Raw genomic sequence first — 18678 nt, 5'->3', positions numbered from 1 at the left:
TTGCGAGAAAGATAAAAACAACGGTTTTCGATTTAGGGTTCATGGTAGAAGATTTTGATGTGTATAAAGGATTATAGATATATGTATGTGTGTTTATATGTGGGTGTGTTTGGTGCAGTTTGAAAAGGTTGTCACGTGATTAAGCATGTGATGATGTTATAATATACATTCTGTGGGATTCACTGGACACTGATTCACATTTGGTAATGGTGTTCTCATGGTGGTTATTCTATTTTTATTGGTAATATGGAGGATGAATTATATAAGTTATAGTTGTTAAGGTATAGGAGTATATGATTCGGTTAAACCCGAAAACCTATTTCTGTCTAATAAATATAGAGTAACAGTAGCGGTAGCTGGAGATAACTGATTTGGGTTTCCAAACCGGTTCCTAACCTGACCCGTTACCACACCTGAAACCGGTTTGACCCAAACTGATTCCAACCCAACCCAAATCGCCACTTTGTATATCAGTCTCTAATATTGTTACTGAAACCGGTTTGGACCTGAACTGATTTGAAAAACTGATTGGTTTCGGTCTAACCCAAACTGATTTGTATAGCATTTGAATATTTTTTTTTTCTATAACCGATTTATGACCTGAACCGGTTTTGTCCAAACTGATTTGGTTTACAACTCGAACCATTTTTACAAAAAAAAAAAAAAAAAAAAAAAAAAAAAAAAAAAAAACAAAAGAAAAAAGAAACTGAAATGCACACCTATAGCAATAGCAATGTTCTGAAAACTGGGCTCCTTTTTGAACTGGTAACATGTGATAACACCATATAATTACTTAAAAATATGAAAAATATAAAATTACAAATATACTAAATGCATAAGTAATAATTACAAACAAAAAGGTAGATATTCTTCTACTTAAAATGACAAAAAGTAAACTCCATGTATATAATGAAATATAGATGTATACAAATAAAATTAAAAATTCATAGAAAATTAAAAAAAGCTAATAAATCCTTGACCCCTTTCTCAGTTTTTATTTCCCATGTGATTATGTGAAAAGGAAAAGATGTAAAAAGTTCTCCTTCCATCTTCCTTGGAGCCACTTAGGGGCTGTTTGGTAACCTTTTAATGACCATTCAGATGCTACCTCTTAATGGTTTAAAACCTCTGAATGAATAAGAGGTAACCTCAAGTCTGAATGGTTAACAGGTAACCTCTGAATGGTAAATCATCACATGTCACATTCTTCTACCATCTCATTGGTAAAATTCTTAATGGTTCCATTAAGAGGTAGCCTCTTAATGATCATTCAGAGGCTACCAAACAGCCCCTTAGTATATAATACCGGCGCATGCTCGTTAAATTTAGATACCATTCAAACTTTTAGTAAGTCAATCTCGAATACATCACGGACAGCTGACTCGTTTCATTCTTAGAGGGAAGGCAAGTTGTGTCATTTTCCCTTGATTGCATCATAATAACTTGAGGATCAAGTGTCTTGAGGGATTCGGGTCATGCACTTACGCTTCAGTTAATTAGGTTGCGAGTTTTGTTGTGTCAAAAGTTATATATTTTATAAGTTTGTCGTATTTGTGTTTCAAATCAGTTGTGAATTTCCCCATTTAATCGTAGTTATCCATTAAACAATTTAGTGCTTAGGACGACTTGCTAAACTTCCTACAAAAACACAACTTCTTAGTATGTCCTCACCCTCAAATCAATGACACATGTCAAGGACAATAATTGAACATAAATAATTAACAAAGTAAATTAAAATAATAAATAGATAAATTTACACTTTGGTAAGGAACTAGCTAACTTCATTGCTAGCTATGCAACTCAAACATGGTTGTTAATCTCAACGTGCGGTGTTGTGCTTGTGCTGGCGCCGGAAATCTCTATAACTTGTTGGTCAATCGGCATTTCTGATTGATCAACGATCGGTTTTCTACAAACGGGACAAGTTGAGTGTGAATGAAACCACATATCAATACACTCCATGTGAAATGCATGGTCACATTTTGGCAATACCCGAGTTTTCTCTCCTCCTTTCACCATCGATAAACAGATTGCGCATTCTAATCCTTCTTTAAACCTTTCGGGATCAAATTGTACAACTCGTATGGTTTTCAAGAATGAATTGTCAAGTCCCCGTTGCCCATGGGTGCGGTTGTTGGTGTCGTCCGTGGCTTGTTGACTGCGATTGGGGAAGCAGTTGACCACAACGACGGTGATAATGATGATGAATACAGCGGCGAACCACATCGTAAAGAATTCCATTAGGCTTGAATCGTCTAAATGTCTCTGCCTAGTTGAAAAAGATGATCTAAGGAAGAAGATTTAGATAGAGAGGTGAGCGTTGACGTTGGCTATGGACTACAGATTATTAGAAATCATATTCTTCACGGATTTCTTTGACTTTTTGTTACTTTGAATTGTATTATTTGACCCATTCGTCCCTCCAAATTTCCATTCTAATTTTAATACCAGTTTTGTTTTTATAAGTAATTATTATAAATTATAAATATTAGAATTGACTAGACAAATAGAACTTGTAGATTTTCAAAAGTAACATTTTTTTTAAATATAAGTTTAGAAGTTTGATGTTTGAGTTATGTAATGTTTAATCTAACATCAACTTTTGTTAAAGTTTATGTAAATTTGAGTGAGGTCTCACTGGAAGCAACATTTCTATTCCTACGAGGTAGAGGTAAGACAGAGGTAAGACTGTCTACCCTCAGACCCTACCTTAGCATTCCTATTGGTGGGATATACTGAGTGTAATGATGATGATGTTATTTTATTTAGGAGTTTATTATGGAATTGTCTTTTATGGCAATTCATCAACCATGGTAAACAGAGACCATATCTGGTTAATTTGTTTACTCTCTATTATTTAAGATTTGAACATATTTATCCTAATTACAAACAATATTGTTAGTGGCATAAAAGCCTAGTCACGAGGACGTTTTATAATATTAGCCGGGATTACAGAGAATCAAGGCATGAAGGTTTGAACCATAGTCCTTTTACCTTTCCTGACAGGGAGTCATAGACTACCACTGCCTTCTGTCTTATATGACAATAATTATGGCCCGTAGGCACTACATCACTAATGGATGTTTAATAAGTTTGACCCGTAGGCACTACATCTCTAATGGATGTATAATAAATGATCATCTTTATTGACAATTTAACCCATGATTTATAAATCATTAACTTGGGCTTTGGAAATCCTTAAAAGGATTCTTATATAAGAATGACGATTGTGATTTTAACGAATCACATCTGCCATGAACGTTAACATGTTTACAGAGGTTAACTTGGAATCTGAATCTTTTAATCAGGTCTTACCATCTTGGCCGGGTCTTATAAAGACACCTGGCTAGGTTTCACTCTTAAGATTCTTTATTTAGGCAGATTTAAATTTAAAAGGAATGATTTTTGATTTATTCATATATAACAACAAAATTGAAATTCATAACATAATATTCCATAAATTTCAAATATGATTACAAGCTGCCCTAAACGGGACTTTTTAAATAAGTAAATACCTACGCAGAGGTTTATAGAAAAACAAGTCCACGCAGGGACCAAATACAAGATAGATGTCCGCGCAGGGACTAAAAGATAAGTCCACGTAGGGACTGAAATGAAATTGTCCACACAGGGACTAAACATGATAAATGTCCACGCAGGGACTAAATTGTAAATACAACAATACATAAGGAGACTAATGGTCTCGTTTCTTCCTCCCTTTTAGTAGGTTTGCTAAGCCTTTGAGAAATCCACGATTACTCTTTCGTTCTTGTTCGAAGTCTCGTTCCACACGGTTTAAACGGTGGAGTATTTCTTCTTGCTCCGGTGGAGAAAAACGTGGCTGCTGCGACGGTTGCTGAACCGGAGGTCTAGGAGGTATTGGATCCCATGAGCTGAGTAACCTGGTCTCCAAGAGGTTCCATGGAGAGCATTGTAATTAGCCGCTACCACATATGGATCGGCATCATAGTTATAGTTGTAGTGCGTGTGAGTCGGCTGCTCAAACGGATTGTACGCGGTGGAACCGCCGTACGCTGGTATCGGATTGTCATATCCGAATGGTGGCGGAGGTGGTGCAACTGGTGCAGAATTCACCTCTGCAGGGTGACCAGAAGGTTCCCCTAATTGTGGTTCTTCTTCAGGCACTGATGGAAAGTGACTCGCACTCGAGTGGCAAGGGGTGCTGAAATGGAATTCCCCTCCTCAGGTGGACATCCGTGCGCCTGATCTTCTACGCATTGGAGGATCTGGAATTACTGGTTGAACCGTTGGCGGTGGCGGTGGCGTAACTGCCACAAACCGCGAATCCTCAGAAGGATCCTGTTGTTGCTGATGGTCATGAGGCGAGAAATGATGTGAAGGTGTAAAGTACCAATTACATTGGTCAAACCTCGCCTGGTAACTATCGGGACCTTGATAGGGTGTTCCATGAAAGGATGACCCATCAGAAATCTCGATTGGATGATTGGGAGTGCCCCTTGCAGGCTCGACGGGATTTGTATCCTCGTCCATATCCACGGCATTATCTTCAGAAAAATGATCCTCCGGTCCTAAAGGGTTATACCCTATTGGCTCTTGGACATAATCCGCCGGGTTAAACTGTCCTACAAAGAAAGGTGAAGGATCGCCATAAGAACGGTGTGAAGCAGATCGCTGGAGAGGTATAAAGGATGGTTGAGGGTTATTAGGATTGTTTTCCGAATCTGGTCCAAACGAATGACGGTATGAGGGTGTCGAACTGTGCGAGGTAGAATGTCTCGCAGGTTCAAAGAGGTTTCTTCTTCGTCTCTGTGGTTCCTCACTTCTTGTACTAGAAGAAGCTCGCATGTTCGAAGGTCCAGCCTCGTGATCATTGTGAGTAATGATCGTTCCTTTGCCTCTTCCTCCTCTTCCTCGTCTGATTGCTGGTGGCATTTTTCCTGCTTTCAAAACTTTAAATAACAATAAACAATAAAAAGACAAACTGGAATAACAATTCGAATTTGTCCTATGTTCTTGTCTAGACTCAAGTATGTGCAATTGTGTAATTGAGATTAAACACATAAGGATAGTGTTTAATTCACTCAATGTTGGCTCTGATACCAACCTGTCACACCCCGATTTCCACGTGTCTCACCGGTGGGCCCGGTGGGGGATTACCGTGACGTAGTTGGCAACAATATAGTCAAACCACACAACATATGAATGCACAGCGGAAGCATAAAGATAAATATATTTCAACGTTTAATGTAATATCAAAGTATCACCATTGTTGAAATAAAATCCACAGGGGATCAAAATAGTAATAAAAGTATTGTTCAACAGACGAAGGCATCGTAAGCTTGCGAGACTCTTTAAGATGCTAAGGAGCTATATCCAGCCAATTACGCATAGTACTTGCATTTAGTCTTTTTGGGAAAATACGTCAGTTTACACTGGTAAATACATTCAACCGACACTTTTGAAAATGTTTATTAAAATTGATTTGAATGCACAAGGCACAAATTCTTTTATAACTTGGGAGAATTATTTAAATATATAATCTTGTGAACGAATTACATGTTCCTTATGCGTTCAGTAGCCCGGATCAAGTCCGGGTTAAAGATCAATAGACACACCACAGCGACTATTTATGCACAGACGAGTGTACGCCTACACTCCGCGCTTTGGTCGTGGCCATTTCGTAAAATGATGCCAGTATCCGGGACATGGTCATTAACCCCCCAAAGGCTTTTAAGTAACAAGACTGTTTAAACGAGCCGATCAAATTTATTCAATTACCCACTCAATCGGTGGAGAATTTGATGCCCGATCAAGCGGTATACTATGTACCGTAACCCAAGCCCGTATAACGGAAAATAAGTTAAAAGTATTTACCTTTGCAAGTATAAATCCTTAATTGAAATAAATTGCAGATAGCTTTTACTGGTCTCCTAATCTGGAACGAAGGTTTAAATTAACCTATTAGAATCCTAACGGGTCTTTAATTTAGTCGTAGCTTAGACCGGTCAGTTTCAACGGATAGTTACGGTTTAACGCGTGAAAAGCGAAAACCGGGAATGGAATGTGATTTTGACCCAACAAGTTTGAAGACTTGTTTTATATGGGTATAATAATCACACTCTGGATTTTGGGGTCAAAACAATATGATTTGACCCGTTTCGGCTAGTTTATGTAAACTAGTTACATAAGCCGAACCGTGCGCGCAAAAGGCGTAACGGTTAACCGTAAGAGTCCTACACTGGTTTCCTAAGTCAATATGCTTTAAAGAGGTTGTGGTATCAGTAGGATACCTTCCATAATGCCCGTAATGAGTTTAAGTTCATATTATGCCCCGTAGGGGTATTTCGGTCTTTTTAAAGATTATAAAAGAGGTTTCTGAGTTCTACAGGAAATCTGAGTTTCCTGAACAGTTTATAAAGTCTAAAATACTTTATTTATTATTTAAAATCAGTAGCAACTGGAATCGGGTCAAAAGACCTTGTAGAACTCAAGTTATGGCCGAAAAGGGTATATTCGGTATTTACCAAACCGTTGCCATAACCGCAGGTTATGAGCAGGTTAAAAATAGTTAAAAATCTTTAAAAATCCAAAAATATTATTTTACATCAGTGAGTAAAATGTTTGGTGTCGAAATCCGGGTTTAGATAGGCGTTATGCTAATTGCGCTATTAAATTACTAAAGTTTCCGTAATTGCGCTATTTAGCATAACTCCTATTCTGGACCTCGGATTGACGTGAAATTTTAGGGACATACTTAGATCCAGTAACCAAGGTTATGGTCCTTTCACATGTCCGAAATTCTCGTTTTAATTTAAAAAGGGCGTTACGGTCAACTTTTAAGCATTTAACGGAAAGGTGTAAAAGACTCGGACAAACAACGAACCGGTCACAGATGGTTATACCATCATGTAACCTGGTCCTAAGAGAGTCCTAAGGCATATCTAAATCATACTTTAACGGGTCAGAACTGAAGTCAAAGCAAAAGTCAAAGCTTTGCGACTTTCGGCTCTGAACCGGGTCAAAACAGTAAATGGTCGGATCAAACAAGCTTAGACTAGTTAATATACTTATTATCATGTTTTATGAGTGTTTAAACAGGTTACACATCATCTACATTACTGATTATGCATTAAATCGCAAAATGGCATTTCTGTTGACTTTTTCTAAGCACGTTTGACTCGACATTTGGACTAGTTAGAGTGGGAATCAGAGGGTGCCCTTTTAGGGGTTTAAAGCCCACATGATTACCATCATATAACTATCTTTGATTCGACAAACCACTGGACCATTTGTGATTTATCGCAAAGTCAATCGTTAATTACGACGGATTGACTTTTAAGCTAAACTAAGCAAAAACAAAGCCACAAAAGATTAGGCACACTTACAGAAGCTTGGTGCACGACTATGGATGTTAGAGGAATGCTTGAGAGCTCCAGAAATGATCAGAAGTGCAAGAGAAAGGTGTGAGGAACTTGTTGCCACAATGTGGCCTTTTATAGGCAATGTAGATCCTTAAGATCATTACAACAAGGCCTACCAATGCTCCTTGATGCTCAACAACTGTCCCTTGGTGCTAGAAGATGATTAGGGGTCGCCCATATCTCTGGAAAATCTTTGCATTAATGTTTTACTGCTTAAAACAGCCAACAACCAACTTTCTGTCGCTGGGCGTCGCTTACGGACCGTATGGCATGGCCCTTGCGGTCCGTAAGCCTATGGCGGAAACATTTTTACCCCTTCACCCCCTTACGGTCCGTAAGACAGGACCCTTACGGTCCGTAAGAGCTTAAAAGAGGCAAAAAAAAATTAACCTTTCAAGCATTGAATGGTCAATTTGTAATAAATAATCTTTGTGCTTGGAACAAGTCAGTATGAGGCTCTTCTTAACCCATGGTTGGTCAATATCATAATGCATCATGGGTTTGCACAAGGATGGGCTTATAAATAATTATTTGCATTGCATTATTTTCTTAGGATCCAAATTAGCAATTTGGACATCCTTGGTTAATAGTAATTACCGGATTAAGACATATTAGATGCTTATTAATTATGCTTAGGGTCTTGGGATTTATAATGAAGAAGTCGCTCAGAGGTAAAAATTAACATGTCGACATGTTCAAAAATCCTACCGTACATTTTAATTACATCCGGGTTTACAATACTTTTTTCGTATGCGACACATGTCATTTATTTATTGGACACAAAATTCCGAGGTGTTACATAATGTTAGATCATATAAAAAATGAGGTTTTGAGAGAAAAGCTAGGCGTGACAAGTATATCGGATAAGATAAAGAAGGAGAGACTGAAATGGTTTGGCATGTAAAGAGGAGCCAGACGAAGGTGCCTGTTAAATCAATTGAACTAGGATTTCCCCGCCGCGCGTTGCGGCGGGGTGTCTGAGTGTGAACCAAACGCTATAGACCAGCATTTAAGCTATTATAATTGTAATATATATTAGAAACCAACTTTTCAATTTTATATTTCTTAACTTAGTTTTTAAATATTTACTCTTTCTGTAAATATTGATTATAGTGTCAGTATCATACTAATACCGTAACAAATTGAATTGATATTCATAGAAAAACTCACGCGTAAAAAACTGCTACAACGTGTAGTTTACTAAATTATATATTATTTGTTATAAATAAACTATATTATGGTGACTATCCACATTCTAACTCCCGTCTCTTCGTGTCCTTTGTATGAATGTAAGAACATTATATATAGAGGTTCTTTGTATTGTATGTTTACGACTCAATGAATAAGAATTCACATTCTCCATATTTTTTTTTCTACCTGATTTCTATAGTCTTGTTCTCATGTTGCCTGTTAAATCAATTGAACTAGGATTTCCCCACCGCGCGTTGCGGCGGGGTGTCTGAGTGTGAACCAAACGCTATAGACCAGCATTTAAGCTATTATAATTGTAATATATATTAGAAACCAACTTTTCAATTTTATATTTCTTAACTTAGTTTTTAAATATTTACTCTTTCTGTAAATATTGATTATAGTGTCAGTATCATACTAATACCGTAACAAATTGAATTGATATTCATAGAAAAACTCCCGCGTAAAAAACTGCTACAATGTGTAGTTTACTAAATTATATATTATTTGTTATAAATAAACTATATTATGGTGACTATCCACATTCTAACTCCCGTCTCTTCGTGTCCTTTGTATTAATGTAAGAACATTATATATAGAGGTTCTTTGTATTGTATGTTTACGACTCAATGAATAAGAATTCACATTCTCCATATTATTTTTTTCTACCTGATTTCTATAGTCTTGTTCTCATGTTGCTAATAGACCGTTGTTTTACAACACATTATCAGCACGAGTTCACTCGTTTTTCTCTACTCATGGAGTAATACCATCGCAAGTCCATTGACATTGTAGACACCAGAATAAGAAGCGATTGTCTTGACCATAGGCGAATCAGAAAGGAGGAACAACTGAATCGATCTCTATTCACAAATCAGGTAATAAATACTCATAGTTTTTCCTGTCGTTATATTTGACTTACACTTGGATGCTTTGATCCTGGTTCTAAAAAAATTCCAGCCAAGAAAGAAAAAGGATTTGTATATGATGAAGGTAAACCAAAATACCATAATTTTGGTAAACTATTTTTTTTTTGAAAAAATAATCCAAATTAAAATTTCTATGGCAAAGCTTTTAATATTCTAAAAAGAATTCCACCGCCACTACTACCACTACCACTACCCCTACCACTACCACTCTAGCATATATAAAATATGATTATGGTTAAGCGTCAAGTTTATAATCACTTTTGATAACACTAGCAATCTATGATATTTGTAACTTCCTTAATGTGTATTAATTTCATATTTGGATTAATTGTTTGAAATATAAAAGGGCTATAGGTTTTAATACTTCTCGACCGTTTATAGTAAATGTCAATTGTTATGTTTTCTTTAATACCCTAATAATCTTGGGGAAGATGATTTGTGGGTGATGGCGTTTGATCCGCCCATCTCTAAATTAGGCAACTACTAGATGAGAAAATACAAGGGAAGCAAGTCACGTATATTTTGTATTTAATTTTTAAGAGGACACAATTACATCACCGAGGAAAAACAAAAATGTCCCCATCTTGGTTCTTATTAAAAGAAAATTAGTTATCTTATTAATATAAATTAATTTAGTCATCAAACTCAAGTTTGTTTTCAATTTAGTTTTATCCTTACAAATGGGTTTGAAATGTTGGTAAATGATTTTCAAGAAAGTTATATTTCTTAAATGGTAATTATTGTTTTCACATCCTTTTAAAGATTTATAAGTCTTGATAAATAATGGAATTGAAATTCAAATCCTATTTAAGGGATCATGAAATAGTAATCGTTACCATGAATTTTTTACTTGTTTAATGTGGTGCTAAAATACTTTTTATGTTTCTACTTGAATTATATAAATATACATTTATGTTCCAAAGAATACTATAAAGTATCTTAGATACGTACTCCAATGTGTGGTTTGTATGATTATAAATACTACACAAAATTTAAGAAATACAAAAGGTTTTTATGGTGTAGTGCTTTAAAAATACGGTATTACTACAAGTTTAAGATTAACAAGTAATGTTATTTTGATTCAACATATGAAATTATATTTCGTACAAATACTATTTTGTACAAACATTTTTGGTCTTGTGGCCGATTTCGATGGAGATGATTGAACCCTGGATACAATAGAATTAATGAATTTTCTATCTTAAATGATGTTATCAAAAGTGAAAAATATTAATTGGTTACAGGTAATGCATATGATTTAAATATTTGCTTTTAAGTGTGATGAAAACGCATATTTCATAAAGTTTTCATACCAACTTTTTATGTGGTCACATATTGAGATAATAATAAATTGTTTTATGTGGTCACATATTATATTATGATGCCATGTATTATATAATTCGACTTTATTTTATATTGTGTATTTCATATGTTATCATACACTCATTTGTAGTATTCAATCGATCATCTAAAATGATTTAATATCTCTCATGAAAGAGAATCAAAAGTTTAGACATGACACCCGAGATGTCATACTCCCTAAATCTCATATTGAGTTTGTAGAAGGTCATAAGATGTTAGACCTTATATGATTCGGACATGTAATTACTTCTCTATGATGTTATGCAAAGAGAAGATTATTTACAAGGTAAAATCGGATAAAACAATTTTCATTTGTCGATCTCAAATATGCTAAAGTAGCAATATTATGGAACAAGGATAACAACTTTGAAATGATTTCATATCCGTTTATCCGAACCATGAAACTTGGTTGGTTTACATCATTCCTTGAAGTGAATATGATTATAAGATCTTTGAAAATGTCGGGATGATGGATGTATTTGAGAAACTTATAATGCTGATCATGTTACTAATGAGATCCAGCTATCAAAAGTTATAAGATAGCCAAGTTAATAATGAGATCGACTATCAAAATTGTAATAATGGTCACAATGAGATTGACCACTAGAAGTGAGGAATTATGGGAGTGATTATAAAAACATATTGTTATCTCACATCTTATGATATTGATCATAAATCAAAGTATATGAATCATGATTATTTGATTAATTGGCATAATCGGTTAGACCACACCGAGTCAATAATGATGTGAAATTTAGTGAAGAACTACAAGATTATTCTTGTTAAGTGCATGCAATATTTGCTCTCAAGAGAAGTTAATGATATACCAACTAAAGTATGGTTTAGATCCCTAAATATTTTGGAAATAATAAGGGAATATGTGTATCCCGACATGATACCATTTAGTATTTTGAAACCGATGCATCGTCTAAATGGTTATCAAATCCACAACCTGAAGCTTGTGTGATTGTGGCTTAGCTAATGTGATAGCAAGCATATTAATCCAGATTACTATTGGTTACAAAAAGCCAATGATCATGAGAGGAGCAAAAGTTCATTTAGGTACATGTAATTTATATATAGTATCATCAATTCACATCAAGCCAATAAGTTATAGTTCTCCACATACAGTTGGTTTTTGGTCAGAAACCAAAGATGTCTCATCAAAGATTTTGGTTGTGCGACATATATTGAAACTCATCCACCAAACCGCACAAAGAGGGGACTTCTAAAAAGTTTGAGAATATGTTGGGTATAAATAATCGTATATGATTGAATACTTAAAGCCATTAGTGAGAAATTTGTTTATGGCTCATTGGTTTTCACTTTAATGAATGAATGTTCCGAACATTAGGGGGAGATAACAAGAAGTTGGAAAGTGAAAAGTGAAATGAATTATCATGCCATCTTGATCCTCAGACTATAAACTATGAATTTCATTTCCCAATATTAAAGAACAAATTACCAAACAAGTTCACTGACCTAAATAGAGTGACTAAGTAAGTCACATAATCAACTGCTTATGCTCCAGTTATATTTGTGTCCAAGAGGACAACCACATATTTTGTAATGAGTCTATTGCACGTCTGAAGCGTGGTAGACTAGTCGATTCCAATAACAAAATTCCTCAAAAATTGGAGCAAGTAATTAAGATGGTCAAGTCGAGGTTATAGTAATAAGATCTACTGAAGAGACAATAGACATGATGGTTCAAGAAGAACCTCGGGTACCTGAAAATAAAGAGATCTCAATAAGTTGTATCATGTCTAAGATATGTATGGAATCGAAATAAAAATCGACGTCGTTATACTTTTGTATATAATGTAGCGCTTAAAATGATTAAATGATGAGGATCAAGATTTAAGATCTGCCTATGAATGAATATTAAGAAATGATTGGCCAAAATAGAAAGCCGCAAATAAGGCAAAGTTTAGTTCTCTAATGAAATGGAAAGTTTCTAGAACAACAGTCCATACAACTGAAGTTGTAAAATATGTTGGATACAAATGTGTCTTTTACGCGAATCATGTGAAAATCAAATTAAGTGATATAAGTCAAAATTGGTGGCACAAGATTTGCAAAGACTTATGACTGATTACGAGGAGACGTATTCTCCCATGGTGGATGTTTTGACTTTCCAATATCTTATTAGTCTGGTAATATATAAAAGAGAATTGACATGCGTCTTATGAAAGTTATGTATCACTTGATACTAAGTTATATAAAATAACTCGAGAATATTATGATTATTATATAAATTCGAATCTGAATACGTATACATGTTGTATATGTTATTGAATTGAATATAACTGGAACTCCCCATGAGTTATGTATCACTTGATACTAAGTTATATATGAAAGTTATGTATCACTTGATACTAAGTTATAGAAAATAAGTTCTCGAGAATATTATGATTATTATATAAATTCGAATCTGAATACGTATACATGTTGTATATGTTATTGAATTGAATATAACTGGAACTCCCCATGAGTATCCTAAAGCATTTGAGTTCTTAAGAGATTAATTGAAACACCTTATGGATATAATTATTGTGCACCAATACTCTAATTAACATACATAGAAAATGTATACCTGGTTATTATGCCATCTCAATGTACACAGTGTACAAACATGGTACAATATGAATTTTGCAAATGAAGCAAGTGTTTAAGACATCCTTTGCATATAATATAAATTCAATGAGGAGGTTTGTGTGTCAACACTCCTAAAGAGTATATGCACATACATTGTTGGTTAAAGTGGAAAGGAGTATGAGAATGTATATTTATAAAGTTAAAAAAAAAGATAGTATGGACTAAAATAGTCGATTCAAATGTGGTATAATCGACTTACTAATGAGTTCAGCAAAGAGAGAAATACATAAATTGTAGTGAATCCATTTGCTTTCATTAAAAGAACAATATAAGGTTTATGAGTATTCTAATATATGTTGATGATATCATTGAATCTCCTGAAAAGATAAAAATGAGCTCAATTATTAAAGGAAGAATTTGCAAATTAAAGATAGTATTGTAAATATGTGGCTTGATATGTAGAACAAGCATTTGTATTATTATTATCCATCAATCATAATACATCTAGAAGATGGTGGACATTTTCATACGCACAAAGCTTATCGTATACGTACATTTTATGATGTCCAAGTAGTTGGTATAGAAAATGACTCTTATCATCTCCTATCAAAGAAGTAAAGATCATTGGTCCAGAAGTACCATAGTTAAATACGAATTATATATCTTGCTAGTATTTATACACAGACACATGTCATGAAATTCATTGACAAGATATAACTCGTGTATAGTGAGGAGATAATGTAATGGGTAAAACATATATTTTTATACCCTTAAGGTAAAAAAGATATGGATTCATATTTTACTAACCCATCAATAAGTTTGGTTAGTTTTGTAAGTGCAGGGAATGTAACAAAACATATTCATGGATCTTGTGGTATCTACTTATAAGTGAAGGCCATTAAAATTTCACATGAAGATCATACATCAATGCTTATTGAAGGATTTGACATTAATGGATCAACCAATATACCAAGCTGCACATCAATGGATTACGAAGTTTAAGCAAGTTTCAAAGTAGCCGAACCTGAGTCACTTATAGGATACAAGTAAAAATGAGGGGGAGCATTATATAAGTTGCACGCTTTTTCCCTTAACTAAGTTTTATCCCAATGGGTTTTCTTAGTAAGGTTTTTAATGAGGCAACATACCTGATCCAAAAGTATCAGGAGGAGATAATACGCGCTGCACTCTTTTTCCCTTAGCTGAGGTTTTGTCCCACTGGGTTTTCCTAGCAAGGTTTTTAACGAGGCAGCACAACCAAGCGTATAATACGTTGTTTTCCTTTATCATGTTGTCACACCCCTAATTTCCACGTGTCACCGGTGGGCCCGGTGGGGAGTATAGTGACGTAGTTGGCATCATCATAGACAAACAACACAATATATAAATGCACAACGGAAGCAAAGATAGATTCATTTCAACTTTAATAGAGTGTAATATTAAATATCACTAATAGTTGAAACGGATCCACAGGCGGATCAAAATAAAATAAGATATTGTTCAACAGATTTATTGTCATCCAAGCTTGCGAGACTTATTGTGGACGCTCTAGAAGACAGCCAGCCTATTACGTGTAGTAGCTGCACTTAACCTTTTGGGAAAATACGTCAGTTTACACTGGTAAATACAATTTAACTGACTCATTTTGAAAACATTTAAGAAAATTGATTTGAATGCTCAAGGCACAAAACATTTTTATAACTTGGGATAATTATTTATTATAATCTTGTGAACGAATTACATGTTACTTGTGCGTTCAGTAGCCCGGATCTTGTCCGGGTTAAAGATCAATAGACACACCGCAATAATGAGTTATACACTGACAGGTGTACGCCTACACCTCGTGCTCTGGCCGTGGCCATCTCGTAAGATGATGCCAAGGATATCCGGGACATGGTCATTAATCCCCCAAAGGCTTAAAGTAAACAAGACTGTTTAAACGAGCCGATCAAATTATTCAATTAACCACCCAAGGATGTAAGATTTGATGCTCGGTCAAGCGGTATTCTATATACCGTAACCCAAGCCCGTATAGGGAAAATAAGTTAAAAGTATTTACCTTGGTAAGTATAAATCACAACTAGCAAGTGAAGGTAGCTTTTACTGGTTCTTCTATTCTGGAACAAAGGTTTATAATAACCTATTAGATTCCTAACGGATCTTTATTTAAGCCTAAGCTTAAGACCGGTTAGTTTTAAGGACGATACGGTTCAAACGCACGATTAAGCGAAGACCGGATAGAACGTGATTTAGACCCGACAAGTTTGAATACTTGTATAATTTGGGTATGCTAAATACATTCTGGATTTTGAGACAAAAATGATAATGTTTGACCCGTTTCGGTCAATTTATGCAAACTAGTTACATAAACCGAACCGAACGCTAAAAGAGCGTTAAGGGTAACCATAAGAGTCATGTGCAAGTTTCCTGAGATAATATGCCTTAAATATGTTATACTATCAGCAAGATATCTTCTATTATGTCTCATACGAAATTTAACTCAATTTACGCCTCATAAGGGCATTTTGGTCATCTAAAAGATTATAAAAGAGTTAAATTTGTAATCTGAGTTACAGGTCTGATTTATACAGCAAATACACTTAATTTAATATGTTATAAAAGTAGGTTATGACCCGTATGTGAAACTTATCATTTAAAACCAAACTATGCCCCTTAGGGGTATTTTGGTAATTTCACAAGGGCTCAAACGGTCAAAACTGGAAACCTGAGTTCAAAAACTTGTGCTTACTGTTATTATATAAAAATATACTAAAAACATCAGTAGGTATTAACCTTATGTGTCTAATGTGATTATAGTGCATATTATGCGTTAAAAACGCTTAAAAAAGCCGATTTGGAGCCATTTCCGGGTTTTTAAAAGAAAGCTAAGATTTTTATAATTCCAGAAGGCTCAAAATATTTTATTTAACAAATGAAATCAGTAGAAAAAGGTTTGGGGTCAAAAGGATATGTAGAACTCGTTTTATGGCCAAAAAGGGCAAAATCGGTATTAACCGAATTAAACTTAGAGACCTATGCTATGCTCAGCCAAAAATTAAATAAAAATCTTCAAAAATCCCAAAATATTATATAACATCAGTGGGTAAAAAGTTTGATATTAAAAAGTGGGCTTAAATAGGTTATACGCTAATTACGCCGTTTACTTAACATAAAGCTTTCAAATTACGATATTGAGCATAACTCTTAATCTAGACCTCAAACTGATATCAAATTTTAAGTGCAAGCTTATAAATCAGTAACAAACGTTTCTACTCTTTCACTTTTTCAAAAATCGCGTTTTATAGCAAAAAGGGCATAATAGTCAACTTTTAAACATAAATCGGAAACATGCATATGCATCGGATGAGTATTGAACCAAGTTGTAAAATCTCAGAGAGTTGTACATATATGAAATTGGTTCAAAATAAGCTCTAAGGCATATCTCAAACATGCATGCACGGATCAGAATTGAGAGTCAAAGAAAAAGTCAATTTATGAGACTTTCGGTTCCGATCCGGGTTTAAACTGAAAATTGTCGAGATGAACTTGTTGAGACACGTTCTTACATTGATTACCAAGTTATTTTAATGATCAAATAGGTTGCATGTACCCTACATTGCTAATCATGCTTAAATTTGCAAATACACATTCTGTTGACTTTTTGAAACAAGCTTTGACTCGACAATTATCATATTTAGAGTGGGAATCTGAAAATACCCTTTTAAGGGTTTGTTACCCACATAAATGCCAACTTGTACGTACTTTCAATTCGAGAAATGACTGAGCCATTTTCGATTAATCATGAAGTCAAACTAAATTTACGACGGATTGACTTTCGGTTAATAAACTAAGCTAGAACGAATTAGAGAAAGGTATGAACACTTACAAGAGTCCTAATTACAAGTAGGAAGCCCTATGAACCCTTGTTGATGACCAGAGAGCTCCAGAATTGATCTTGTGAATCTTTGTAACTACAAGTGTTGAATGTTTGCAAGCCTCAAGACCCTTTTATGCCAACTTTGATCTCATTAGAGGATGCCACAATAGTCTAGGGATGTTGTAAGATGCGTCCAAGTGCCCCTAGATGCATGTAATACCATTGGTGAGGCTCTGGAGTGGACAACAGCTGTAAACAACTCGAAATCAGGCCTGAAACTGGCATCTGGCGGTTTTCTGACGCTGGGCAGGTCACGCGGCCCGCTTAAGGACCCCAGGCGGGCCGCCTGGCTTCTTCTGATCCACAAAAACCTCTTAAATGTTGATGTTTTGGTCCTTGGTCCTTGGTTACGTGGTTTTAGCTATTTGTCTTGCACATTAGACCCTCAAATATGATTTTTAAGGACCTTGGGACATTTACAAACATGGTAAAGTCCTTGGTTAACTTTGTGCTTACCCGAAAAGTCACGAATTTCAACGTTGACGCCTTTAACCCTTCGTGCACGGTTTTGATCATAACTTTCTCATACGATAACGAAACTTCATGAAATTTTTACCACGTATTCTAGTGAGTATATTTTATCATTACAAAGCTTCGGGTTTGCCAAAAGATCACTCAGAGGTATACATTCAACATGTTGACACAATTAGCCCCTGTAGTTTGCAATTCCTCACTTTCTTTCATTTTCCGCTTTGTATGATCCATGATATATCCGTTTAGGATTATAAACACCATGTAGGGTTATCGTAGAGCCTATTTTTCCATTGTTGACACTTTGGACCCTTATATTCCCATAGTTTCACTGTTTGTCAACTTTAGTCCCTCTAAAGTATGTTTTCACATACCCAAAGCCTATGCCACGTGTCAATGCATTATTGGACGTAAATTTCCGAGGTGTTACATCCTCACCCCCTTAAAAGAAATCTCGACCTCGAGATTTACTGGAACAAATGAGGGTATTTTTCTTTCATCGTGGATTCTACCTCCCATGTGTATTCGGGACCTTTACGGGCATCCCACTTGACCTTAACTACAGGTACATGCTTCCTTCGAAGCTTCTTCACCTGTCGATCCTCAATCGACAATGGTTTTTCCACAAACTTCAAGCTTTCATCTATGTGTATATCTGTATGCGGTATGACCAGTGATTCGTCAGCAAAACACTTCTTCAGATTACAGATGTGGAACACATTATGTATACTACTAAGTTCTTCAGGTAAGTTTAACTTATAGGCAACTGATCCGACGCGTTCGATAA

This window comes from Helianthus annuus, chromosome 10 (assembly GCF_002127325.2).
Source record: "Helianthus annuus cultivar XRQ/B chromosome 10, HanXRQr2.0-SUNRISE, whole genome shotgun sequence".
Classification (NCBI taxonomy): Eukaryota; Viridiplantae; Streptophyta; class Magnoliopsida; order Asterales; family Asteraceae; genus Helianthus; species Helianthus annuus.
This window is presented reverse-complemented; position numbering follows the sequence as displayed.